Here is a 26,922-nt window from a genome sequence, read left to right as displayed (position 1 = left end):
GTAATCCTTGATTCCTTGTATTGGCATCTATGCTATGAGCAAACAGTCTCCTCTTCTAGACTTTAAAGGTCTGCTTCAGCAGGGAAGGTCACTGTACAACCTTCCTTGTTGTGTGGGGCTTCAGGCTATGTTCTACACTTGGGTGAGGTTTTTGGAAGAGGGATGAATAAGGCTGCAGACTATGTTCAGTGATCAGGCAGGGTCATAGGCTGGGTTGTGATACAAGGTGAGGCTGTTTTCTAGGCTTTGCAGCTAGGTAGTACAATAATTGGGCTCTGAGGGTCACTGTTCAAGGTGCTTGGTTATATGGGTTCAGAGATTATTCTTAAAAGTAGAGCAGAACTTCTGGCTTGACTTCCTGTCCACAGATGGGTACTGTGGCTGCCTGGGTTCTCTGGGCAGGGTTCCTGATTGGGTGGAAATGGAAGCTATACTCAGAAGTTAGGCAGACTTGTGAATTTGCTTCCCTGCTCAGGCAGAGCCATAAGCCAGCACCATGCCTAGTATGGCTTGTAGGCTGGAAATCCAAATAAGGTAGAATTTCCAACTGAGCTCTTTGGCTACCAGCTCATTTCTGCAGATGAACAGAACCACTGGCTGGGCTCTTTACTTGGATTCCGTGGCAAGCAGAAATGCAGCCCACCAAAACTTCAGTGCTGGTTACTGTGAGCTCTGCCCACTTCTTCATCTCAATTTGATTCCCAGTGATTGAGCCTGGGAATTCCCCTAGTGATTCCCACAAGGTCAGACCTGACTGGGCCTCCTGGGAAGCATCTCATAATTCTATGGCAGATTAATGTCCACTTGGATCCTTTTTTTCTTGCTGGAGAAACTGTAAGCTCAAGGGGGCCCTCTTGGTGTGGTGCTGTGTTGGGCTGGGGGAGGAATAATGTGGTCAGAGTGTAGTCACTCCTCTTGTCCTTCTTAAGTGTTTTCTCTTTCTCTTTGTCCTTCAGAGATTGCTTCATCCTTGTCCTCAAGTTCTGGAATGTTCACAGCGATGACTTGTCTGAGGATAGTTGCTAGCTAATCTATGGAGAAGGACTCAGATAGGAATGACCTATGTCACAATCCTAATGGCTTCACTTCCCCATATTTTTATTCATATATAACAATATTTTAATGACAGATTTTTAAAGTGGAAAACAGATTAGTAGTTGCCAAAGATAGCAAAGGGAAAGACAGGAGCAGGTGCGAGGTGAATATATTTATATACTCAAGGGGGATACATACATATATATGCATATCAGTAGAGATGGATCTCTAGTATCTTGACTGTGGTGGTGGATGCACAAAGCCGAACAGGTGGTAAACTATATGGTACCAAGTACCTCCCCCCAAAACACATACACAAATGTACAGGTAAAACTGAGTGGGGAAGTCTGAATAAGGTTAGTGCATTGTATCACTATCAATAAGTTAGTACTAATATATACTATACTCTTGCAAATATTTCTATGGGGGAAAATGGGTACTGTGCAGACAATTTCTCATTACATTATTTCTTGCTGCTGTATGTGACTCTACAGTTATCTCATTAAACATTTTAATAAACTATGTAAAGAATTGGACAGTTATAGCTTGCGAATGCTAAATATAAGAAACTTGGATGACTATATGAAAAGGAGAAAATATATACTTGAAATCAAAGAGTATTACCAGAGAATAACTAGGCCAGTTTCATAGTGATAAAAGGATCGGTTCATCAGTATTCTGAACAATTGCACATAAATTATACTTAATACATTATGTAAAGTGTTAGTTGCTCAGTTGTGTCCCAACTCTGTGACCCCATGTACTGTAGCCTACCAGGCTCCTCTGTCCATGGAATTCTCCAGCCAAGAATGTTGAAGTCAGTTGCCATTCCCTTCTCCAGGGGATATTCCCAACCCAGGGACTGAACCAGGTCTCCTGCATTGCAGGCAGATTCTTTCTGGCTGAGTCATCTAGAAGTCCATATATTATGTAAAGCAATAATATATTATGTAAACCAATAAATAAATCCAAGAAAATAAACTCACATGAGTTTACCACTGCCTTTCCCCTGTACCTATATTTCAAGGAACTTAAAATTATTGTGAGTTTTTTGTGTAATTTAAACTGAAGCATAATATATCAGCTACTGAAAACTAGTAGGGCTAGTTTTTTTTTAATTTAATTTTTATTTTAATTAATTTTTAAATTAATCAATTAATTAAATTAAAATTAATTAAATTTAATTAATTTTATTTAATTATTTTAATCAAATTCAGTATTAAACAAGAGAACATTTGTTTCCTATTCTTTCCACAGAAAAATCATAAAGCAATTTACTTCCATGTCTCTCAAATTCCACTTTCTAGAAATACTGAAGACTGTGTAGCAGGCTTATCTTAGATTATTTAGAGACCATGTTCATGTCAAAGTCCAATGCTGATTTTACATAACCCCTGAGGACAAGCACATTCAGAGAGTCAACCTTTAAACAGATTTCATTGTCAACAATGGAAAGTATTTTGGTAAATAATTATCTCTATAACTTTACTTTAAAAAAAGAAGAGTATTATATCCTGATAACAAAAGGACTGGGAAAACTACTCTGTTGTAAGTAAGGTGACAGGACTCATTAATGAGAAACTGGTGTGAGGTCACGTAGATAGTTTGAATTAATATAAGGAAACTTTTTGTGCCCCTGAACTTGTCCCTGTAAAGTCATTGTAGCTTCTCTTGAATATCACCTTTGCACAGTGCCCTTTGAGAAGCTCCAGGATGAAATTGGTGGCCTGGGGAAATTCCAGATCCTTCAGATGCTTTTAGCTTTGCCTTCTCTCATGATGATAGCATGCCATATACTGCTGGAGAACTTCACTGCAGCTGTTCCAGGGCATCGCTGCTGGGTCCACATCCTCAGTAATGCCACTGTCTCTGATAATGACACTGGGACCCTCAGCTTTGATGTCCTCCTGGGAATTTCCATCCCCTTGGATTCTAAATTGAAGCCAGAGAAATGTCATCGCTTCCTCCATCCACAGTGGCAGCTCCTTCACCTAAATGGGATCTTTCCCGACATGAGTGACGTGGACACAGAGCCCTGTGTGGATGGCTGGGTGTATGATCGCTGCTTGTTCTCCTCCACCATCATGACTGAGGTAAAGCCTCATTTACTATTGTGAGTACATGGTCTGGGTGTTTAGAATAACAGCATAAATACTGTTCAAGTGCTTAGTATTAGTGTACCCACCTGCCTTTCATTCTTTCAGCAATAATGATTGCTTACCTTTTTAAAAGCCAAGCATTTAAAATTGAGGACAGTGAAATCAACCAACTGGATATGAATTCTAACATCACAAAGCTTTACCTTTAGTATAAAGACTGGTGATTAGACAAGTAATTACTTGTGAAAAATTATTCTTGCTCACTTGTTCTCAATCTAGTTGCAAATTGGAAATATTATTTTTAATTAGAACATATTTCAATACCCTGGTTACTTGTCAGAGAAACAGACTGGAGTACATTTCACTCTAGATGTGAAATCTAGACTTCAATATTTTTTTAAAAACTCAATGTTTCCTTACAATGGGATGACCCAGAGGGATGGCACGGGGAGGGAGGAAGGAGGAGGGTTCAGGATGGGGAACATGTGTATACCTGTTGTGGATTCATGTTGATATATGGCAAAACCAATACAATATTGTAAAGTTAAAAAAAAAAACTCAATGTTTCCAATGTGTGGCAAAGATTGAGGACCGCTGGGGTATGCAGTGCTAAGTGAATATAAAGACTGATCCTGTTATAACCTAGAAGACTTGGTTGAGAAATTCTAGAAAAGCCATGCTTAAACTGAGACTTAAATGATACAGATGAATAAACATAGTAAAAAAAAAAAAAAAAAAAAAAACAGAACGTGTTCACGAAGGGCACATTGAGGGATTATGGGATGCTGTGAAGCCCCTTTGTGCTGGTTTTCTTCTCTTCCAGTGGGACTTTGTATGTGATCATCAGTCACAGAAATCAGTGGTTCAATCCCTAGTCATGGCTGGAGTGCTGGTTGGGGGCCTCATACATGGCCATCTCTCAGACAGGTGAGTGTCTCCACATCACTGCTGCCCTTCCTCTGGGGTGAGCTGCCTTGGTTCCCAGGGAGCTATGGATGGAAATGCAGAATTCAACTCATTGTGATGAATGACATTTTGTTGCCACAGAGCTCTGTGTACTGGACACAGAAATATCATCTCTACAAGATCTGGGGGAAATTCCAGAACAGTATTTAGAGGGTAAGTATCATAATACTTCATCCAGAAATATGAGGAAGAGTTATCTATGGGAACAGAAAGGAAGGTGCTTCAAGACAGGAGGTGCAGCTTCTTTAAAAACACAGATATAGAGAATAGCACTGCTGGCCTTTGCCATGATTTTTATGTTAAGTCCCTACTGGACTCAATGAGCTAAATGCTTATGGGTTCCCGCATTGGTTATCATGTCTTGGTTGCCCCACCATAATTGGTAGGCATTTCTATAAAACCTGGTGCATAGTGAGGTAATACTGGAATTGTAAAATAATTGTGGATGTTTATCTTGCTTTTTTTTTTAATTTTTAAATTATATTATTATTTTTTTTACTTTACAATATTTTATTGGTTTTGCCATACATCAACATGCATTCGCCACGGGTGTACACGTGTTCCCATCCCGAACCCCCTCCCACCTCCCTCCCCATACCATCCCTCTGGGTCATCCCAGTGCACCAGCCCCAAGCATCCTGAATTCTGCATTGAACATGGACTGGCGATTCATTTCTTATATGGTATTATACATGTTTTAATGCCATTCTCCCAAATCATCCCCCCCGCCTCTCCCACAGAGTCCAAAAGACTGTCCTATACATCTGTGTCTCTTTTGCTGTCTCGCATACAGGATTGTCGTTACCATCTTTCTAAATTCCATATATATGCGTTAGTATACTGTATTGGTGTTTTTCTTTCTGGCTTACTTCACTCTGTATAATAGGCTCCAGTTTCATCCACCTCATTAGAAGTGATTCAAATGTATTCTTTTTAATGGCTGAGTAATTAATATTCCATTGTGTATATGTACCACAGCATTCTTATCCATTCATCTGCTGATGGACATCTAGGTTGCTTCCATGTCCTGGCTATTATAAACTGTGCTGCGATGAACATTGGGGTACACGTGTCTCTTTCAATTCTGGTTTCCTCTGTGTGTATGCCCAGCTTATAAAAGCCTTGTATTAAGTATTCGTGCAATCATATATTATCTTAATATGAGTTAATTAATCTATAGACCTCAGGAGTCACAATTTGTGGTGTGAGAAATTTGGGTTATCCTGTGCCAGCAGTGTCCATCCTCAAGTAAGAGACAACGATGGCACACTCAAGTCTTTCACAGGAGAAATGAGAGACTTAAAGTATCCCTTACCATCCATAAGCCTAAAGCCATTTTATCTTTCACCTGAAAATTGTGAACTTTGTATGCAATTACCCCAAATGTAATTCACAAAAGAGTTGACAGTATTCTGACCAAAGCCTTTATGATAATTCACAATAAAGTGCCTTTTGATGCTACTGTGAGTGGAATTGTTCTCTTTAATACTTTTTTTTCACATATTTCATTGTTAGTGTACAGAAATGCAATTGATTTCTGTGTGTTGATTTTGTATCCTGTAACTTCACCGAATTTGTTCTTCACTCAATTTTTGGTTGAATCTTTAGAATTTTCTGTGTATAGAATGATAGCATCTGCAAACAGAGAGAACTTAATTCTTCCTTCCAACTTCTATGGCTTTTTCTTGCCTGCTTTCTCTGATTACAACTTACAATATTATGTTAAATGTGACCTGTGTGAGTGGGCACCCTTGTTTTTTCCTAAGCTTAGAGGAAAATCCTTCTACCTGTCAGCATTGAGTATGATATTAGCTGAGGATTTGTCATGTATGGCCTTTATTATGTTGAAGTACATTTCTTCTGTACCCAAATAATTATTTTTATCACTAAAGGATGTTGGATTTTGTCTGTATCTCTTGACATGATCATACTAATTTACCTTTCATTCCATTATGTGGTTTTTCACATTTATTGATTCACATATCTTGAGTAATCCTTACATCCTGGGGGTGAATTCCACTTGATCATGTTTTATGATCCTTTTAGTGTGCTATTGAATTTGGTTTACTAATATTTTGTTGAGAATGTTTTGCATCTGTATTCAGCAGAGATGTTGGTCTGCAGTTTTCTTGGAGTGTCCTTATCTGACTTTGGAATCAGAAAAGTGGTGGATTTCTAAAATCAGTTTGAGAGTGTTTCCTCCTCTTCAAATTTTTTGGGAAGTGTTTGAAAGGAACTGGTTTAATTCATTTTTTAATGTTTGGTAGAATTCACCTGTGAAACCTCTTGTCCAGGTTTTGCATTGTTTTTCTTTCTTTTTTTTTTTTTTTTTTTGTGAGAAGGGGTGGTTTATATTACTGATTTAATCTCCTTAGTCATTATTGGTCTGTTCATATTTTTCCATTTCTTTATGATTCAGTCTCGGTAGATTGTATGTGTCTAGGAACTTACCCATTTCTTATAGGTTAACCTTTTTTTTAATTAAAGGTTTTATTTTATTTTATTAAAGGTTTTATTTATTTTATTAAAACACAGAAATATTTGAGTAGTACCTTATAACCCTGTGTCTCCACTTTCGTTTTTAATTTTTTATTTGAGTCTTCTCTCTAACTTTCTTAATCTGGCTAAACATTGTTGAAAACAAAGTAATGAGGCCCACCAATATTATTGTGTTGCTGTCTATTTCTCCTTTCACATATGTTAGCATTTGCTTAATATATTGAGGTGCTCTGGTGTTAGTTGCATAATTATTTATTACTGATATATCATCTTGATAAATGGTTCCTTTATCATTATGTAATGCACCTTTTTGTGTCTTCTTACCATTTTTGATTGGAGTCTGTTTTGTCTGATGTAAGTATCAGACAAAAAAATTCTCATTTGATTGTACTCTGTATAGAGTATCCTTTCCTGTCCCATCACTTTGAGCCTATGTATGTCTTTAAAGCTGAAGTGAGCCTCTTGTAAGAAGAATATAGTTCAGTCCTTTTCTAAAAAATCCATTTAGTGACTCTCTCTTTTGATGGGAAAATTCAACCCATTTGCTTTTAATTGTTAATAAGTTGGCTTCCCTGGTGCCTCAGTGATAAAGAATCCACCTGCCAATGCAGAAGACACAAGAAACATGGCTTCAATCCTTAGGTTGGGAAGATCCCCTGGAGTAGGAAGTGGCAATCCACTCCAGTATTCTTGCCTACAGAATTCCATGGGCAGAGGAGCCTGACGGGCTACAGACCACAGGGTCACAAAGAGTTGGATGTGACTGGGGACAATAACAAGCAACAATGCTGAAAATGTTGCTTTTTCTCTTTCATCTTCAATATTAAAATGGCTACACAAAAATTCACCAACTTTGATAAGTTTTTAAAAGGCACACTGATATGGCAGCTGTCAGAATACCAGGTAACAAAATTATTTTGAATGAAGTTAAAGACAACTAAGCACTGATAGAGCCATCTAATGGGGAGAAATGAATGACCCTTTGACCAACCCGACATGAACACCAATTCTTCTTGAACTTTTCCATGAAACAGAAGAGGAGGAAAGCTCCCTAACTCACTCTATGGGACCAGTGCTGCTCTGATATCAAAGCCAGATAAGGACATCACAAGAAAACAACAGAGCAACATCCTTTATGAACAGAAAATCTGCAGCAAAATGCTAGCAGACTGAATCCAACTGCATATTTAAAGTTATATACCATGAACAAATAGGATTTATCCCAGGAATGCAAAGGTAGTTCATCATAAGAAAATCAATCAATGTAATATAGCACTTTAATAGAAAAAGAAAGCATAATTTCAATTGATACATTTTATAAAATGTACAATTCAGCATTTTATAAAACCTAGCACTCTTTCATGATAAAAATAAGACTACTAAGAATAAAAGGGAACCCAATAAGTTAAAGGGTATTTAAGAAAAAAACTACAACTAACATTAAGCTCAATGGTGAAAGGAAAACTTTCACAATAACTTCGGGAGCAAGTCAAGGATGTCTGCTTTCACTGTTGCTAATCAACATTGTACTGAAGAATCTAATTAGAGTAATTAGATAAGAAAGAGAAATTAAATTTATCCAAATTGAAAAGAAAAACTTTAGTCTATCTATTTTTGTAGATGACATGATTATACAAATTTAAAATTCCAAAGAATGCACAAGAGAGCTATTAGAGTTCATGAATGAATTCAACAAAGTTGTAGGGTACAAGAAAAACACACAATTATATAACCACAATGAACAAGCAGAAAATGAAATTGAGAAAGTTATTACATTTACAATATCTTCTAAAAAAATAAACTACCTATCAATAAAATTAATCTAAGAGATAAAAGATTTGTATACTGTAAACTATAAAGCCTTGCTGAAAGAAATAGAAAGCCCTAAACAAATGGAAAGGAATCCCATGTTAATGCTGTAGGAAGACTTAATGTTGGCAACTAGTCAATCTACTTAATGCAATCAAGAGTTTCAGTGAAATCCCTATCAAAATTCCAACATTGTTTTCTATAGAAATGGAAAAGCTGAACTTTAAATTTATATGAATTTGGAGCTCCAAAGAGCCAAACAATGTTAAAAAGAAGGATAAATTCAGAGGACCCACACTTTTTGACTACTACAAAACTGCCATAACCAAATATTATAGTACTGCCATAAGGATAGAGGAGAGGTACAAACCAACAAAAAGGAACTGAGTCCAGAAATGAAATTGTACATTTAGAGCCAACTGACTTTTGTCAAGTGTGCCAAGATCACTCAGTGTGGAAAAGAAAAATGTTTTCAGGAAATGGTACTTAACCGCTAAATATCCATGTTCACGCCTGCAAATTCACTTCAGTCATGTCCGACTCTTTGCGACCCTGTGGACTGTAGCCCTCCAGGCGCCTATGTCCATGAGATTCTCCAGGCAAGAACAGTGGAGTAGGTTGCTGTGCCCTTCTCCAGAGGGTCTTCCCAACCTAGGGATTGAACCTGCGTTTCTTAATGTCTCCTGCATAGGCATTTTTTTTTTTTTTTTTACCATTAGTGCCACCTAATAAGCCCCTAAATGCCCATACAAAATAAAAAAAAAAGTTTACTCTTCTCTCACTCTATATGCAAAAGCTGAGTGAATTAATAACCTATATGTAAGAGTTAAAACTTTAAAACTCTTAAAGGAAGCATAGAAGTGAATCTTCATAACCTTGTATTTGGTAATGGATTCTTAGACATGCAAATCACAAACAACAACAACAAAAATAGCTTAATCAGACTTCATCAAAATTAAAAACCTTGTGCATCAAAAGTTATTATCAAGAGAATAAAAGATAACCTACAAGTTGGGTGAAAATATTTTAAAATAACACAGCTGAAAGTATTTAATATCCAGAATATATGAACCATCCAATAACAAAATGATAAACCAATTTAAATATTAGCAAAGGACTTGAGTATATTTCTATAAAGAAGATATACAAGTAGTTGATAAGCACATAAAAAGATCCCAACGTCATCACTTATTAAATAAATGCAAGTCAAAACTGTACGGCAAACCATATCACACCTACTAGGATGGCCATAATTTTATTATTTTTTAATATAAATTTATTTATTTTAACTGGATGGCTATAATTTTAAAAAAGCAGAAATAGTAAGTGTTGGTGAGCAAGTAGAGAAGTTGAAACCCTCATTCAAAGACAGTGGAAATATAAAATGATGAATCCTCAATAGACATGAATTTGAGCAAGTTTCAGAAGATAGTGAAAGACAGGGAAGCCTGGTGCGCAGAGTCGGACACAACTTAGTGACTGAATAACAACAACAAGATGGGAAACAGTTTGGCAGATTGTCAAATGGCATTAAAACATGTATAATATCATATAAGAAACGAATTGCCAGTCCTGGTTCGATGCAGGATACAGGAAGCTTGGGGCTGGGGCACTGGGATGACCCAGAGGGATGGTATGGGGAGGGAGGTGGAAGAGGGGTTCAGGATGGGGAGCACGTGTACAACCGTGGCGGATGCATGTTGATGTATGGCAAAACCAATACAATATTGTAAAGTAAAAAAAATAATAATAATTTAAAAAACAAATTAAAAAAAAGTCTAAACAGAATTTTCACATGAACCAGCAATTCCATTCCTAGGTATATACTCTAAAAAATTAAAAACAGCGAGTTTGATAGCTGTACATCAGTATTCATTACAACATTATTTATAATACCTGAAGGTGGTGATCCAAGTATGCATCAGCAGATTAATGGGTAAACAAATATGGTGAATATACACAATAGGATATTATTCATCCTGAAAATAGAATGATGTTCTGGTACTTGGTACAACATAAATAAACTATGAAAAAAATACGCTGAATGAAATAAACCAGGCACAGGACAAACGTATGCATCCACTTACAAAAGAACGATCTTTCTGACCATTGGGGTTTTAAGAAGGAGGTGTCCGAAAAGTTACCGCAGGGATAACTGGCTTGCGGCGGCCAAACGTTCACAATGATGTCGCTTTTTGATCCTTCGATGTCAGCTCTTCCTATCATTGTGAAACAGAATTCACAAGAACTAGCTAAGACTAGGCAAATTAGTGGAGGCAGAAAGTAGATTTAAGGTATCAGAAGAATAAGGTGAATGAAGAGTTATAAATTAATGATTGCAGAATATGAACTCTGTATCTAATTCTGTCAGTTTTATTTCATGTATTTCAAGCTTTTGTTGAGTTCATATACATTTGACCTTTTCAGCATTATTATTTCTGTAAATGTCTTTTGTTTTGAAATTTGTTTTATTTGATGATAATGTAAAGACACCAGGCATCTTATAATTACTATTTGAACTAAATATTTTTTTTTACTGTCAATTTACTTTCAACCCACAATATTTTAAGTACTATTGTACTTAAAATTAGGTCTTTTTTTAACCCTTTGATAATCTCCCTCATGTGATAGACGGTTTAGGTCATTAGCAACTTGTTTGATGTGATTGTTGTTATGATTCGTTTCAGTCTATCACTTTAATTTTTTCTACATAACTTTCTTTTTTTAATATTTTATTTTATTTTTAACTTTACAGTATTGTATTGGTTTTGCCATATATCAACATGCATCCACCACAGGTATACATGTGTTCCCCATCCTGAACCCTCCTCCCTCCTCCCTCCCTGTACCATTTTATTGATGATTATGTTGTTGTTCAGTTGTTCAGTCCATGGGGTTGACTCTGCAACCCCGTGGACTGCAGCGCACCAGGCTTCCCTGTCCTTCCCTGTCCTTCTCCCAGAGTTTGCTCAAACTCACATCCATTGAGTCAGTGATGTCATCCAACCATCTTATCCTCTGTTGTCCCCTTCTCCTGCCTTCAATCTTGATGATAATAATGATTACTAAAATGCTTATTTGGTATTATTTTTGTTCCTATGTTTTTACATTTTCCAGTTTTTTTGGTGCACTATTTGAATTTTTAAAGAATTCTATTTCAAACCTTGCAGAGGAATTCCGAATTCCAAAATTTGTACGTTAGTTTTTATTACTGGGTGTATATATTAGCACATCCTATGTAGTCCAAGTCATATACACTAAGGTCCCCTTTTCCTGACGCCCAAGGAAAACCAAATTCCCTTTTCCTCATTTGTCTTTCACCTTCTTTTCCCCTTGATTCACCATCTTACATTAATCTTTCCCCTGAAAAAATTATGTAATTTCTTCTGTCTGGCTTATGGAGCTCATATTGTTCTAGGAAAGCATGTTGCTTGAGAACTGAAAATCCAGATTCAATTGAGTGATTTTACATAAAGCTTTAACAACTTTAATGCATTGTTCCCTGATACTTTGCAGTGGCTCAGGACTTCCCTGGTGGCTCGGACAGTGAAGAATCTGTCTGCAATGCAGGAAACCTGGGTTCGATCCCTGAGTCCAGGAGATACTCTGGAGAAGGGAATGGCAACCCACTCCAGTATTCTTGCCTGGAGAATTCCGTGAACAGAGGAGCCTAGCAGTCTATACAGTCCATGGGGTTGCAAAGAGTCAGACATGACTGAGCAACTAACATTTTTTTTTTCAGCTGTAATTTAGAGACTCAAGTATACTTTTAGCTCCATGCATTCTAGACACTCTATAGAGACTCTCTACTTTGCTGGATACACATACTTGTTAAATGGATGTTTACGGTAATATTCAGTTCAATTCAGTTCAGTCGCTCAGTCGTGTCTGACTCTTTGTGACCTCATCAATTGTAGCACCCCAGGCCTCCCTGTCCATCACCAACTCCCGGAGTTCACCCAAAGTCACGTCCATTGAGTTGGTGATGCCATCCAGCCATCTCATCCTCTGTCGTCCCCTTTTCCTCCTGCCCCCAATCCCTCCCAGCATCAGAGTCTTTTCCAATGAGTCAACTCTTTGCATAAGGTGGCCAAAGTATTGGAGTTTCAGCTTTAGCATAATTCCAAAGAACACCCAGGACTGATCTCCTTTAGGATGGACTGGTTGGATCTCCTTGCAGTCCAAGGGACTCTCAAGAGTCTTCTCCAACACCACAGTTCAAAAGCATCAATTCTTCGGCCTTCAGCTTTCTTCACAGTCCAACTCTCACATCCATACATGACCACTGGAAAAACCATAGCCTTGACTAGATGGACCTTTGTTGGCAAAGTAATGTCTCTGCTTTTGAATATGCTATCTAGGTTGGTCATAACTTTCCTTCTGAAGAGTAAGCATCTTTTAATTTCATGGCTGCAATCACCATCTGCAGTGATTTTGGAGCCCCCCAAAATAAAGTCTGACACTGTTTCCCCATCTATTTTCCATGAAGTGATGGGATCAGATGCCATGATCTTAGTTTTCTGAATGTTGAGCTTTAAGCCAACTTTTTCACTCTCCTCTTTCACTTTCATCAAGAGTAATACAGTAATATTACAATTTCCAATACTGTGGTTTCTTTAATATGATATAACTTGATGTCAATTGCCTCCTGCTGACTAGAGAATGAAGTTTTTAGATTCTTAGGCTACTACATAGACAAAGAGTGTTACTTTTGGAGAAATGTGTTGATTTAGCTCTTGTTTTTTCAAGATTTCAGGTTCATGAATCACTTATTAAAACACTGGTGCACTGGGACGGCCCAGAGGGATGGTATGGGGAGGGAGGAGGGAGGAGGGTTCGGGATGGGAACACATGTATACCTGTGGCGGATTCATTTTGATATTTGACAAAACTAATACAATTATGTAAAGTTTAAAAATAAAATAAAATTAGAAAAAAAAAAAACACTGTCTAAATTTCAGAGTATGCTTTTGCTTTCTGAGTTTCTTACCATGTATTACTATTACTCCCATAATCTAAGCTGACTCTCTGTTTCTTAGGTTTGGGCGAAAGTTGATTCTCAGGTGCTGTTTGCTCCAGCTCGCCATCTCTGGGACCTGTGCAGCCTTTGCTCCCACCTTCCTCATTGACTGCTTACTATGCTTCTAGTCAGGTTGTTCTGCTGTAGTCATCATAGCAAATAACAACATGCTTGGTAAGTCCACAACTGTGATCTAATCCATTTTCCAAGTCTTGAATTTGACCTTGAAATTTCACCTTTATCTGACATTAGTATCTCAATTGGGTTTCTTTCAGTTATAGAGTGGCTAAGTTCCCAGTCACAAACCATAGTAATGACACTGTTATCCTGTACCTTTAGTATTGGACAGACAATGCTGGGAGGACTGGCTTTTGTCTTTCGAGAGTGGCGCACCCTGCAGCTGGTGGTGTCTGTAACGTTCTTTGTCTTCTTTTTCTCCTCAAGGTATGAGCCTTCTCTCTCACTCGGTCTTATGGGTACCTGGGATGAAAATGCATATTGAATCAGAGTAGTCTTACTCCAGGGATCATATCTAATTGTTTGGAAGTAAAACCCATGTCTCTCATCTGTTCACTCTGCGCAAACTGAGATTTGAAAAGCACAACAGGGAGTGACAATGACTTTTCTTCCAGAGAAATCTAAGTATTTTCTGCCATCCTTCTTCATGTATCTTACTCTGTGTAGCAGTCATAGAGTTATTTTAGTGTTATTTTCCTTAATGTAAAATGCACTCAAATATTTAAAAAGTAAGCACCTTTAATATTTTTGGCTTTGGAATGAATCACATCATGGCAAAGTTTTTATTTTCATTTTTGTAGGTGAAATTGGATAAAAGGAAGAGGCAACAAATTTATCCATATAGTTAGCTGACATAATAGAAGCATAGTTTTTTCCAGTAATAAAACTGGCATGCAGTTTAGGTGCTTTACATCATGTGTTCAGCAGTCCCTACCCTCTTAGATAATTTTAACATTTATTTATGCTTCATCATTACACTTAAAACCAGTCTAGGGAGAATGAGATTTCATCACTCATAAAGAAATGACTATAGATTTAATACACTGAGAGGAGTTTAGAGAGAGAGGAAAGTGCAATCCATGCCAGACACAACCGTTATTTCATTCTAGTCTCATAACAAGCCCACAAGGACAGTGGCATTAATTTCTCCACTGTCTTGATGAGAAAACTGAGACTAATTTAAATTAGTGGCTCATCTGTGTACTTAGCGACTAACAACAGGTTACTAAGAGCAGTTCATGGTTGGAGCAGTTCATGGTTGGAGCACATGTTGTTGGGCTTTAAGCTTACATAATAGGAGGGCTTTTAAAAAAAGAATATTTTATAAATATATACTGTGAGCACAAATTTGATAGAACTTAAGACAAACTTTGGAAGGGAATTATGCATGTGGAAGACTCTCAAGCTTAAGCCTCATAAGCTTCTTGGAAAATCTGCTGATTAAGCACAGAGGAAATTTGACTCCCAAGTCTGTATAAGACTGCGTGTGCTATACATTTCAGGTAAAATGCCCACAATAGTCATTCTCGTATTTTCCTAGTATTTGTATAATAGAACATAATTTCTTTCCTAATCCAACAACTGAAGTTCTAGATATAGATGAAAAGCAAAAAGTATCTGTTGCCAATAATCAGGTGACAAATAAGCAAGGGAAAGCTGACTGCACTTGTGTGCTCTTCTTTAATCAGGTTGTTGGTTGAATCTGCTCAGTGGCTGATTGTCACAAATAAACCAGATGAGGGCTTAATGAAAATTAAGAAAGTTTCACACAGACATGAAATGAAGAATGCTGAAGAAACCCTGAACATGAAGGTGAGCAGGAAAGGGAAAGTGGTTACTGGGTTGGAGGGCAGAAATAAACTGACATCTGCCTTCTCTTTATTGAGATAGACAAGCTGCTTTTCTAAAAAGGGCAGTTAGTTGAGAATGCAAGCTCAGTTCCCTTGTCTTTCATGGCTATATCATGAAAAGAAGCTTTGAGCACTGTACAAGGACTTTGTGATTTAGCTCATTTCCTGATCTGAATCTACACTGTATGTGCTCTCATGGATCCCTGCCTGGCTCTATGGCCTCATTTTCAAAATATCATTGCTTCTGTCTAATTTCCTGGGGTCTCCCTTAACTCCCCGCATCTTTCTTCATATCACATCCACACTGGCGATTGCACGTGTAATATGCTACACTACAAAAAAAGGGAGCACATCTTTCTTGTCCTGTGGGGTACCTGTGCTTTTCACAATGCCTGGCACTACACTGACAAGTGATATGTGTTTGTTGTTATTGAAGGGTTTGAGAGTGACCATGCAGGAGGAGGTAGAGGCAGCACAGACTAAAACTACTGCTTTTCACTTGTTCTGAACACCTAACCTGCGTAAAAGGATGTGTCTCCTGCTCCTTGTCAGGTGGGCTGACAACATTCAAAGAGTGGGGACATGAAGCCATTTATGTCAAAGATTATAATGTGTTGTGAGAGAGGGGTGCATATTTAAAGGTAAACAATGAGGAAAACACACAAAATAAGACTCACATGGAACTGATTATATGATGAACAGTTAGGTTGTATCACACTGTCAGTCTCTTCACTGGAGATGAATGTACTCCATCTGTAATCCATCACAGTACAGATTTTGGCACATCAGTTCACTTCAGTTGCTCAGTCGCGTCTGTTTTTTTGCAACCCCATGGACTGTAGCACACCAGGCTTCCCTGTCAATCACCAAGCTCCTGGAGCTTGCTCAAAATCATGTCCATTGAGTCAATGATGCCATCCAACCATCTCATCCTCTGCTGTCCCCTTCTCCTCCTGCCTTCAATCCTTCCCAGCATCAGGGTCTTATCCAATGAGTCAGTTCTTCCCATTAGGTGGCCAAAGTATTGGAGTTTCAGCTTCAGCATCAGTCCTTCCAATGAATATTCAGGACTGATTCCTTTTAGGATTGACTACTTTGATCTCCTTGCAGTCCAAGGGACTCTCAAGAGTCTTCTCCAACACCACAGTTCAAAAGCATCAATTCTTCAGCGCTCAGCTTTCTTTATAGTCCAACTCACATCCATACATGACTCCTGGAAAAACCATAGCTTTGACTAGATGGACCTTTGTTGGCAAAGTGATATCTTTGCTTTTTAATATTCTGTGCAGACTGGTCATAGATTTTCTTCCAGGGAGCAAGCGTCTTATAACTTCATGGCTTCAGTCACCATCTGCAGTGACTTTGGAGTCCCCCAAAATAAAGTCTCTCACTGTTTCCACTGTTTTCCCATCTATTTGCCACGAAGTGATGGGACTGGATGCCATGATCTTAGTTTTTTGAATGTTGAGTTCTAAGCCAACTTTTACACTCTCCTCTTTCACTTTCATCACGAGGCTTTTTAGTTCTTTTTCACTTTCTGCCATAAGGGTGGTGTCATCTGCATATCTGAGTCATTGACATTTCTCCCAGCAATCTTGATTCCAGCTTGTGCTTCATCCAGCCCAGCGTTTCATGTGAGGTACCTTGCATATAAATTAAATAAGCAGGGTAACAATATACAGCTTTGATGTACTCCTCTCCCGATTTGGAACCATTGTGTTGTTCCATGTCCAGTTCTAACTGTTGCTTCCTGATTCGCATACAGATTTCTCAGGAGGCAGGTCAGGTGGTCTGGTATTCCCATCTCTTTCAGGATTTTCCACAGTTTGTTGTAATTCACACAGTCAAAGGCTTTGGCATAGTCAATAAAGCAGAAGTAGATGTTTTTCTGTAACTCTGTTGCTTTTTCCATGATCCAACAGATGTTGGCAATTTGATCTCTGGTTCCTCTGCCTTTTCTAAATCCAGATTGAACATCTGGAAGTCCACAGTTTATGTACTGTTGAAGCCTGGCTTGGAGAATTTTGAGCATTACTTTGCTAGTGTGTGAGATGAGTGCAATCATGCAGTAGTTTGAGCATTCTTTGGCATTGCCTTTCTTTGGGATTGGAATGAAAACTGACCTTTTCCACTTTGGCCACTGCTGAGTTTTCCAAATTTTCTGGCATATTGAGTGCAGTACCTTAACAGCATCATCTTTTAGGATTTGAAATAGCTCAACTGGAATTCCATCACCTCCACTAGCTTTCTTCATAGTGATGCTTCCTAAGGCCCACTTGACTTCACGTTGCAGAATGTCTGGCTCAAGGTGAGTGAGTGATCACATCATCGTGGATATCTGGGTCATAAATATCTTTTTTGTATAGCTCTTCTCTGTATTCTTGCCACCTCTTTTTAATATCTTCTGCTTCTGTTAGGTCCATACCATTTCTGTTCTTTATTGTGCCCATCTTTACATGAAATGTTCCCTTGGCATCTCTAATTCTCTTGAAGAGATCTCTAGTCTTTCCCATTCTATTGTTTCCTTTATTTCTTTGCATTGATCACTGAGGAAGGCTTTCTTATCTCTCATTGCTGTTCTTTGGAACTCTGCATTCAAAGGGGTATATCTTTGCTTTTCTCCTTTGCCTTTCGCCTCTCTTCTTTTCTCAGCTATTTGTAAGGCCTCCTCAGACAACCATTTTGCCTTTTTACATTTCTTTTTCTTGGGGATGGTCTGGATCACTGCCTCCTGTACAATGTCATGAACCTCTGTTCATAGTTCTTCAAGCACTCTGTCTATCTGATCTAATCCCTGGAATCTATTTGTCATTTCCACTGTATAATCATAAGGGATTTGATGTAGGTCATACCTGAATGGTCTAGTGGTTTTTCCTATTTTCTTAAATTTAAGTCTGAATTGGCAATAAGGAGTTCATGATCTGAACCACAGTCAGCTCCCAGTCTTGTTTTTGCTGACTGTATAGAGCTTCTCCATCTTTGGCTGCAAAGAATATAATCAGTCTGATTTCAGTATTGACCACAATAGGAGAAAACTTTGCAAACTGTAATATGAAGAGATCAAATTGTTGTTGTTCAGTTGCTAAATTGTGTCCAACTCTTTGTGACCCCATTGACTGCAGCACTCCAGGCTCTTTTGTTCTCCACTAACTCTTTGAGTTTGCTAAAATTCATGTCCATTGAGTCAGTGATGCTATCTAACCATTTCACCCTCTGTCATCCCCCTCTCCTTTTACCTTCAGTCTTTCCCAGCATTAGGGTCTTTTCCAATGAGTTGACTCTCCACATCAGGTGGCCAAAGAATTGAGCTTCATCAACGGTCTTTTCAGTGAATATTCAGGGTTGATTTCCTTTAGAACTGTCTCGTTTGATCTCCTTGGAGTTCAATGGACTCTCAAGAGTCTTCTCTAGCACCACAATTGAAAAGCATCAATTTTTCAATGTTCAGCTTTCTTTATGTCCCAACTGTCACATCTGTATATCATCACTGGAAAAACCATAGCTTTGATCATATAAACCTAATGTCGGGCAAAATGATGTCTCTTTTTTAATATGCTGTATAGGTTTGTCATAGCTTTCCTTCCCAGGAGCAAACATCTTTTGATTTCACCATCCGCAGTGATTTTGGAGCCCAAGAAAAGAAAATCTGTCACTGCTTCCATTTTTCCCTTTCTATTTGCCATGATGTGATGGGACCAGATGTCATCTTAGTTTATTTCACGTTGAGTTTCAAGCCAGCTTTTTCACTCTCCTCTTTACCCTCGTCAAGACTCTCTTTAGTTCCTCCTCAATTTCTGCCATTGGAATGGTATCATCTGCATATCTGAGGTTGTCAGTATTTCTTCAGGCAACCATGATTCCAGTTTGTGATTCATCTAGCACCGCAATTCTCATAATGTATGCTGCATATAAGTTAAATAAGCAGGGTGGCAATATACAACCTTGTCGCACTCCTTTCCCAGTTTGGAACCAATCCATTTTTCCATGTCCAGTTCTAACTGTTGCTTTTTGACCTGTGTACAGGTTTCTTAAGAGACAGGTAAAGTGATCTGGTACTCTTGTCTCTGTAAGAATTTTCCACAGTTTGTTGTGATCCCCACAGTCAAAGGCTTTAGCATAATCAATGAAGCAGAGGTGGATGTTTTTCTGGAACTCCCTTGCTTCCTCCATAATCAACCAAATGTTGGCAATTGATCTCTGCCTCTTTGAAACCCAGACGGTATATCTGTACATTCTTGGTTCATGTGCTAAAGCCTAGCTTGAAGAATTTTTAACATAACCTCACTAGCGTGTGAAATGAGTTTGAACATTTTTGGTACTGCTTTTCATTGGAATTGGAATGAAAACTGACCTTTTCCAGTCCTGTGGCCACTGCTGAGTTTTCCAAATTTGCTGACATATTGAGTGCAGCACTTTAACAGCATCATCTTTTAGAATTTGAAATAGCTTTGCTGAAATTCTATCACCTGCACTAGCTTTGTTCATAGTGATGCTTCCTAAGGCCCACTTGGCCTCACACTCCAGAATGTTTGGCTCTAGATAAGAGACCACACCATTGCGGTTATCTGGGTCATTAAGACCTTTTTTGTATGCTTCTTCTGTGTATTCTTGCGATTTCTTCTTAATCTCTTCTGCTTCTTTCAGGTCCTTGCTGTTTCTGCCCTTTCATGCCCATCCTTGCATGAAATGCTCCCTTGATATCTCCAGTTTTCTTAAAAAGATCTCTATTGTTTTCCTCTTTTCTTTGCATTGTTCACTTAAGAAGTCTTTATCTCTCTTTGATATTCTCTGTAACTCTGCATTAAGTCTGGTATATCTTTTCCATTCTTCCTTGCCTTTACTTTTCTTTACCATTTTGCCTTTTTACATTTCTTTTTCTTGGGGATGGTCTGGATCACTGCCTCCTGTACAATGTCATGAACCTCTGTTCATAGTTCTTCAAGCACTCTGTCTATCTGATCTAATCCCTGGAATCTATTTGTCATTTCCACTGTATAATCATAAGGGATTTGATGTAGGTCATACCTGAATGGTCTAGTGGTTTTTCCTATTTTCTTAAATTTAAGTCTGAATTGGCAATAAGGAGTTCATGATCTGAACCACAGTCAGCTCCCAGTCTTGTTTTTGCTGACTGTATAGAGCTTCTCCATCTTTGGCTGCAAAGAATATAATCAGTCTGATTTCAGTATTGACCACAATAGGAGAAAACTTTGCAAACTGTAATATGAAGAGATCAAATTGTTGTTGTTCAGTTGCTAAATTGTGTCCAACTCTTTGTGACCCCCATTGACTGCAGCACTCCAGGCTCTTTTGTTCTCCACTAACTCTTGGAGTTTGCTAAAATTCATGTCCATTGAGTCAGTGATGCTATCTAACCATTTCACCCTCTGTCATCCCCCTCTCCTTTTACCTTCAGTCTTTCCCAGCATTAGGGTCTTTTCCAATGAGTTGACTCTCCACATTAGGTGGCCAAAGAATTGGAGCTTCATCAACGGTCTTTTCAGTGAATATTCAGGGTTGATTTCCTTTAGAACTGTCTCGTTTGATCTCCTTGGAGTTCAATGGACTCTCAAGAGTCTTCTCTAGCACCACAATTGAAAAGCATCAATTTTTCAATGTTCAGCTTTCTTTATGTCCCAACTGTCACATCTGTATATCATCACTGGAAAAACCATAGCTTTGATCATATAAACCTAATGTCGGCAAAATGATGTCTCTGCTTTTTAATATGCTGTATAGGTTTGTCATAGCTTTCCTTCCAGGGAGCAAACATCTTTTGATTTCACCATCCGCAGTGATTTTGGAGCCCAAGAAAAGAAAATCTGTCACTGCTTCCATTTTTCCCTTTCTATTTGCCATGATGTGATGGGACCAGATGTCATCTTAGTTTATTTCACGTTGAGTTTCAAGCCAGCTTTTTCACTCTCCTCTTTACCCTCGTCAAGACTCTCTTTAGTTCCTCCTCAATTTCTGCCATTGGAATGGTATCATCTGCATATCTGAGGTTGTCAGTATTTCTTCAGGCAACCATGATTCCAGTTTGTGATTCATCTAGCACCGCAATTCTCATAATGTATGCTGCATATAAGTTAAATAAGCAGGGTAGCAATATACAACCTTGTCGTACTCCTTTCCCAGTTTGGAACCAATCCATTTTTCCATGTCCAGTTCTAACTGTTGTTTCTTGACCTGTGTACAGGTTTCTTAAGAGACAGGTAAAGTGATCTGGTACTCTTATCTCTGTAAGAATTTTCCACAGTTTGTTGTGATCCCCACAGTCAAAGGCTTTAGCATAATCAATGAAGCAGAGGTGGATGTTTTTCTGGAACTCCCTTGCTTCCTCCATAATCAACCAAATGTTGGCAATTGATCTCTGCCTCTTTGAAACCCAGACGGTATATCTGTACATTCTTGGTTCATGTGCTGCTAAAGCCTAGCTTGAAGAATTTTTAACATAACCTCACTAGCGTGTGAAATGAGTTTGAACATTTTTGGTACTGCTTTTCATTGGAATTGGAATGAAAACTGACCTTTTCCAGTCCTGTGGCCACTGCTGAGTTTTCCAAATTTGCTGACATATTGAGTGCAGCACTTTAACAGCATCATCTTTTAGAATTTGAAATAGCTTTGCTGAAATTCTATCACCTGCACTAGCTTTGTTCATAGTGATGCTTCCTAAGGCCCACTTGGCCTCACACTCCAGAATGTTTGGCTCTAGATAAGAGACCACACCATTGCGGTTATCTGGGTCATTAAGACCTTTTTTGTATGCTTCTTCTGTGTATTCTTGCGATTTCTTCTTAATCTCTTCTGCTTCTTTCAGGTCCTTGCTGTTTCTGCCCTTTATCATGCCCATCCTTGCATGAAATGCTCCCTTGATATCTCCAGTTTTCTTAAAAAGATCTCTATTGTTTTCCTCTTTTCTTTGCATTGTTCACTTAAGAAGTCTTTATCTCTCTTTGATATTCTCTGTAACTCTGCATTAAGTCTGGTATATCTTTTCCGTTCTTCCTTGCCTTTTACTTTTCTTTTCTCAGCTATTTGTAAGGCCTCCTAAGACAATGACTTTGTCTTCTTGCATTTTTTCCCCCTTTGGAATGATTTTTATTCACTTCCTCCTGTACAATGTTATTAAGTTCTGTTCATAGTTCTTCAGGCACTCTGTCTACAGACCTAATCCATTGCACCTATTTGTTACCTCCATTGCATAATCATAAGAGATTTGATTCAGGTCATACCTGAAATGCCTATTGATTTTCCCTACTTTATTTGATTTCAGTCTGACTTTTGCAATAAGGAGCTGATGATCTGAGCCACAGTCAGCTCTAGGTCTTAATTTTGCTGACTTTATAGAGCTTCTCCATCTTCAGCTGCAGAGAACATAATCAATATGATTTTGGTATTGACCATCTGGTATGTCTCTGTGTAGCATCATTTTATCTCGGGTTGCTGGAAAATGGTATGTTGTAGGACTAGCATGTTCCATCGACAAAACTCTGTTAGCCTTTGCCCTGCTTCATTTTGTACTCCAAGGCCAAACTTGCCTGTTATTACTGGTATCTCTTTACTTCCTACTTTTGCATTCAAATCCCTGATGAAGAAAAGGACATCTTCTAGGTTTTAGCTCTAGAAGATATTGTAGGTCTTCATAGAACCAGTCAACTTCAGCTTCGTTGGCATCAGAGGTTAAGGCATAGACTTGGATTAGTATAATGTTGAATGATTTGCCTTGGAAGTGAACTGAGATTATTCTATCATTTTTGAGATTGCACCAAAGTGTGCTTTTCAGACTCTTGTTGACTCTGAAGGCTACTCCATTTCTTCTAAGGGATTCTTGCATGGCGTAGTTGATATAATGGTCATATGAATTAAATTCACCCATTCCCATCCATTTTAGTTCACTGGTTACTAAGATGTCGATCTTCACTCTTGCCGTCTCCTTCTTGACCACATTCAATTTACCTTGATCCTTCGACCTAACAGTCCAGGCTCCTATGCAATATTGTTCTTTTCAGCATCAGACTTTACTTTCACCACCAGACACACCAACAACTGAGTGTTGCTTCCACTTTGGCCCAGATGCTTCATTCTTTCTGGAGCTATGTGTAATTGCCCTTCACTCACTCTTCCCCAGTAGCATATTGGACACCTTTCAACCAGGGGAACTCATCTTCTGGTGTCAAACCTTTTTGCCTTTTCATACTGTTCATGGTATTCTCATGGCAAGAATACTGGAGTGGTTTGCTATTTCCTCCTCCAGTGGACCATGTATTGTCAAAAGTCTTCACTATGACCCATCCATCGTGGGTGGCCCTGCATGGCATGGCTCACAGCTTCATTGAGTTATGTAAGTTCCTTCACCACGACAAGGCTGTGATCCACAAAGGGGGATGAGATCATGAGTATATACAAATCAATAAATATTTCTAAATGTAAAACTGTAACCAACTTGCAGATCAAGATAGAAAGATCCTATTTCCACAGGGGTTCCCCTCAAGTTACCCCATACAGCAATAACCACCACCACTGCCTGACTCTTCTCTCCTCACTTCCCTCTCCTGGGCAAAATAAAAATTAATAGCTATTCTGATCTCCTTCACTATAGATGAGTATTTGTTGATCTTGGCTGTCAAGTAGTGTAAATTGATACAGGGTTCTGTGATAGGCCCTCTCTCCTCATGCTTACTCATGAATATTCACCCATTCTGTTGCATGTAACAGTAGGTTGTTCTCTTCCCTAGTGCTTTAGTGTCCACTACATGAATACACTACAATTTCTTTATGTACTTCAATGTTGGTGGACTTTTGTTTCCAATTTGGGGCATTAGCACCCCAAATCATGTGCATTATCTCTTGGGATATAAGTACTTATTTTGAGATCAGAGAGAAATTTTTTTTTAATTTTTTATATTATTATTATTATTATTTTTATTTTACAATATTGTATTGGTTTTGCCATACATCAACATGAATCTGCCATGGGTGTACATGTGTTCCCCATACTGAACCCCCTCCCACCTCCCTCCCCATACCATTCCTCTGGGTCATCCCAGTGCACCAGCCCCAAGCTTCCTGTATCCTGCATCAAACCTGGACTGGTGATTCATTTCTTTTATGATATTATATATGTTTTAATGCCAAGAAAGCTGTGGTATATATACACAATGGAGTATTACTCAGCCATTAAAAAAATACATTTGAATCAGTTCTAATGAGGTGGATGAAACTGGAGCCTATTATACAGAGTGAAGTAAGCCAGAAAGAAAAACACCAATACAGTATTCTAATGCATATATATGGAATTTAGAAAGATGGTAACGATAACCCTGTATGCAAGACAGCAAAAGAGACCCAGATGTATAGAGGGAAATTTTTATATTTAATTCTGAATTTTTGAAGTGTGCGTGTGTGTGTAAGTGTGTTTTTAAATCCCATACAGGATAATATAGAGCCAATGCCAAGTTTAAAAAATTAACTACTGAATTATACAGTTTACCTCTTCCTAGGCATATCCTAGCAGACAACTTCTGCATTTAACTGCATTGTGCTTTTTCAATCTTTTATCTACCCACTGGGCTATATACATAGGTTTCTTAATCTAGACAATCAGCTTAAGATTTCCTTACTCTAGACAATAAGAATAGGGGGGGGAAAGTAGAGATACTGGTCAAGAAAGGACTTACTGTCTTGGGATTGCTGTGATCTGTGGTGTTTCTTCCGTTGAAATGTCTAAGTCTAGCTCTCTCTGGGTGTAACAGATCTTTAAAGTGGATTCCTTTCCCTTAGATCTTTCCTGGGTAAATTGTAGATCCCCAGTGGGAACTTTTGATTCCCTTTCATATCGTGCAGTTGATGCATGCTTGTTTGCCTGAATTCTTACATTTCTCTTGGCCCTAAGAAATCAGACATGAACTTAAATTCCCTAGAATTGTGTTAGGTACCAGACACTGTGCTCCCAGGTTAAGGGGACACAGTAGTATTTTTGCTGCTTCAACCACTAGTTGAGAAAAAGGAAATTGTTTATAGTACTGAGGTTGGTGAAGGAAAGGAAGAACTCAAAGCATACTGACAACTCTTAAGAAAGAAATCCTTCTCTAAGTTTTACCCTTCTATATTCAACTTCTATACACCATCCAATATGGTGACTTGATCAAGTTATGCTTTCGTTTTACTGCCAACTCTATACTAAGTGACTCAGACAAAAGAATGACAAGAGTATCATTTTCACTATTGTCATATAATTATTTATGGTAGCTTTATAATTACAACCTTAAAATGACATATTATACAGGCTGGGTCTTTATCCTTTAGGCTTGACCATTGACTGCCTGGGTCAATACAATCGTAGACTGCAGCTCTAAAGCTGGGCTCTAAACCCTATGGTTTGTGTCTTCCCTCTTCTGTTCACTACAGATTAGGAAGCACAATACCTTTGTTTGGCATCTTTATGAATCTACAGCTCTTCGGGAGCAATATTTTCCTGTTCCAGGTAATCTTTGGAACTGTCTCAGCCTGAAGCCTTCATTTTTACCACTGAATCATATGGGCCATTGACCAACCCAGACACTGTTCATGTTCCTGGTGGGACTTATCCTTTTGCCCAACACCTTTGTACCCCAACGTTAAAGAAGACTGGACTCTGGGGAAAGAAAGTGTCTTTTTCTCATCCTTCAGAGGTTATATTGGTCACACTTATCTGAAGCCAGTAGAAAAGAGAGGTCCTAATTAAGGGCTAAGTATTCCCACAAGCCAAACTGATGAGAAATTCTGCTAGTAGGTTGTTGGGGGTAGAGCCAAAGGTCAGTAAGGGGCAGCTGAGACATATATTTATCTTCATCATATCCTAAAATATCTGTAAACTGGTACCATTTCACCCTCATGCTTCCTCTAGGACAGTTGATATTCACTTGCCTTTTGTCCATTCACAATGCTAATAACATAGAGGGGTGCAGCCTTGCAATTATACCCCAGGTGAGGACACAGTAGGGTCACTCCCTCTGTTTGGGCTCTTAGTTACCAGCTTTGAGGACTGGTCTATTTCCCCATCTCTGATGTATCCAGGACATGGAAGCAACCTAGATGTCCATCAGCAGATGAATGGATAAGAAAGCTGTGGTACATATATACAATGGAGTAGTACTCAGCCATTAAAAAGAATACATTTGTATCAGTTCTAATGAGGTGGATGAAACTGGAGCCTATTATACAGAGTGAAGTAAGCCAGAAAGAAAAACATCATACAGTATACTAATGCATATATATGGAATTTAGAAAGATGGTAATGATAACCCTGTATGCGAGACAGCAAAAGAGACACAGATGTATAGAACAGTCTTGGACTCTGTGGGAGAGGGAGAGGGTGGGATGAATTGGGAGAATGGCACTGAAACATGTATAATATCATATAAGAAATGAATCACCAGTCCAAGTTCGATGCAGGATATAGGATGCTTGGGGCTGGTGCACTGGGATGACCCAGAGGGATGGTATGGGGAGGGAGGTGGGAGGGGGCTTCAGGATGGGGAACATGTGTATGCCCATGGTGGATTCATGTCAATGTATGGCAAAACCAATACAATATTGTAAAGTAAAAAATAATAATAATAATTAAAAAAAAAACAAGCAA

General features: G+C 38.5%; 1 pseudogene; it reads left to right on the top strand.

The window, feature by feature from the left end:
* The first annotated feature begins 1,467 nt into the window (after positions 1–1,467).
* Positions 1,468–25,922, top strand: LOC102281983 (solute carrier family 22 member 10-like; annotated as a pseudogene).
* Positions 25,923–26,922: the final 1,000 nt, after the last annotated feature.

Source organism: Bos mutus, chromosome 22 (assembly GCF_027580195.1).
Source record: "Bos mutus isolate GX-2022 chromosome 22, NWIPB_WYAK_1.1, whole genome shotgun sequence".
NCBI classification, from domain to species: domain Eukaryota; kingdom Metazoa; phylum Chordata; class Mammalia; order Artiodactyla; family Bovidae; genus Bos; species Bos mutus.
Note: the sequence above shows the minus strand (reverse complement) of the source record. Positions and strands in the feature narration are given on the sequence as shown.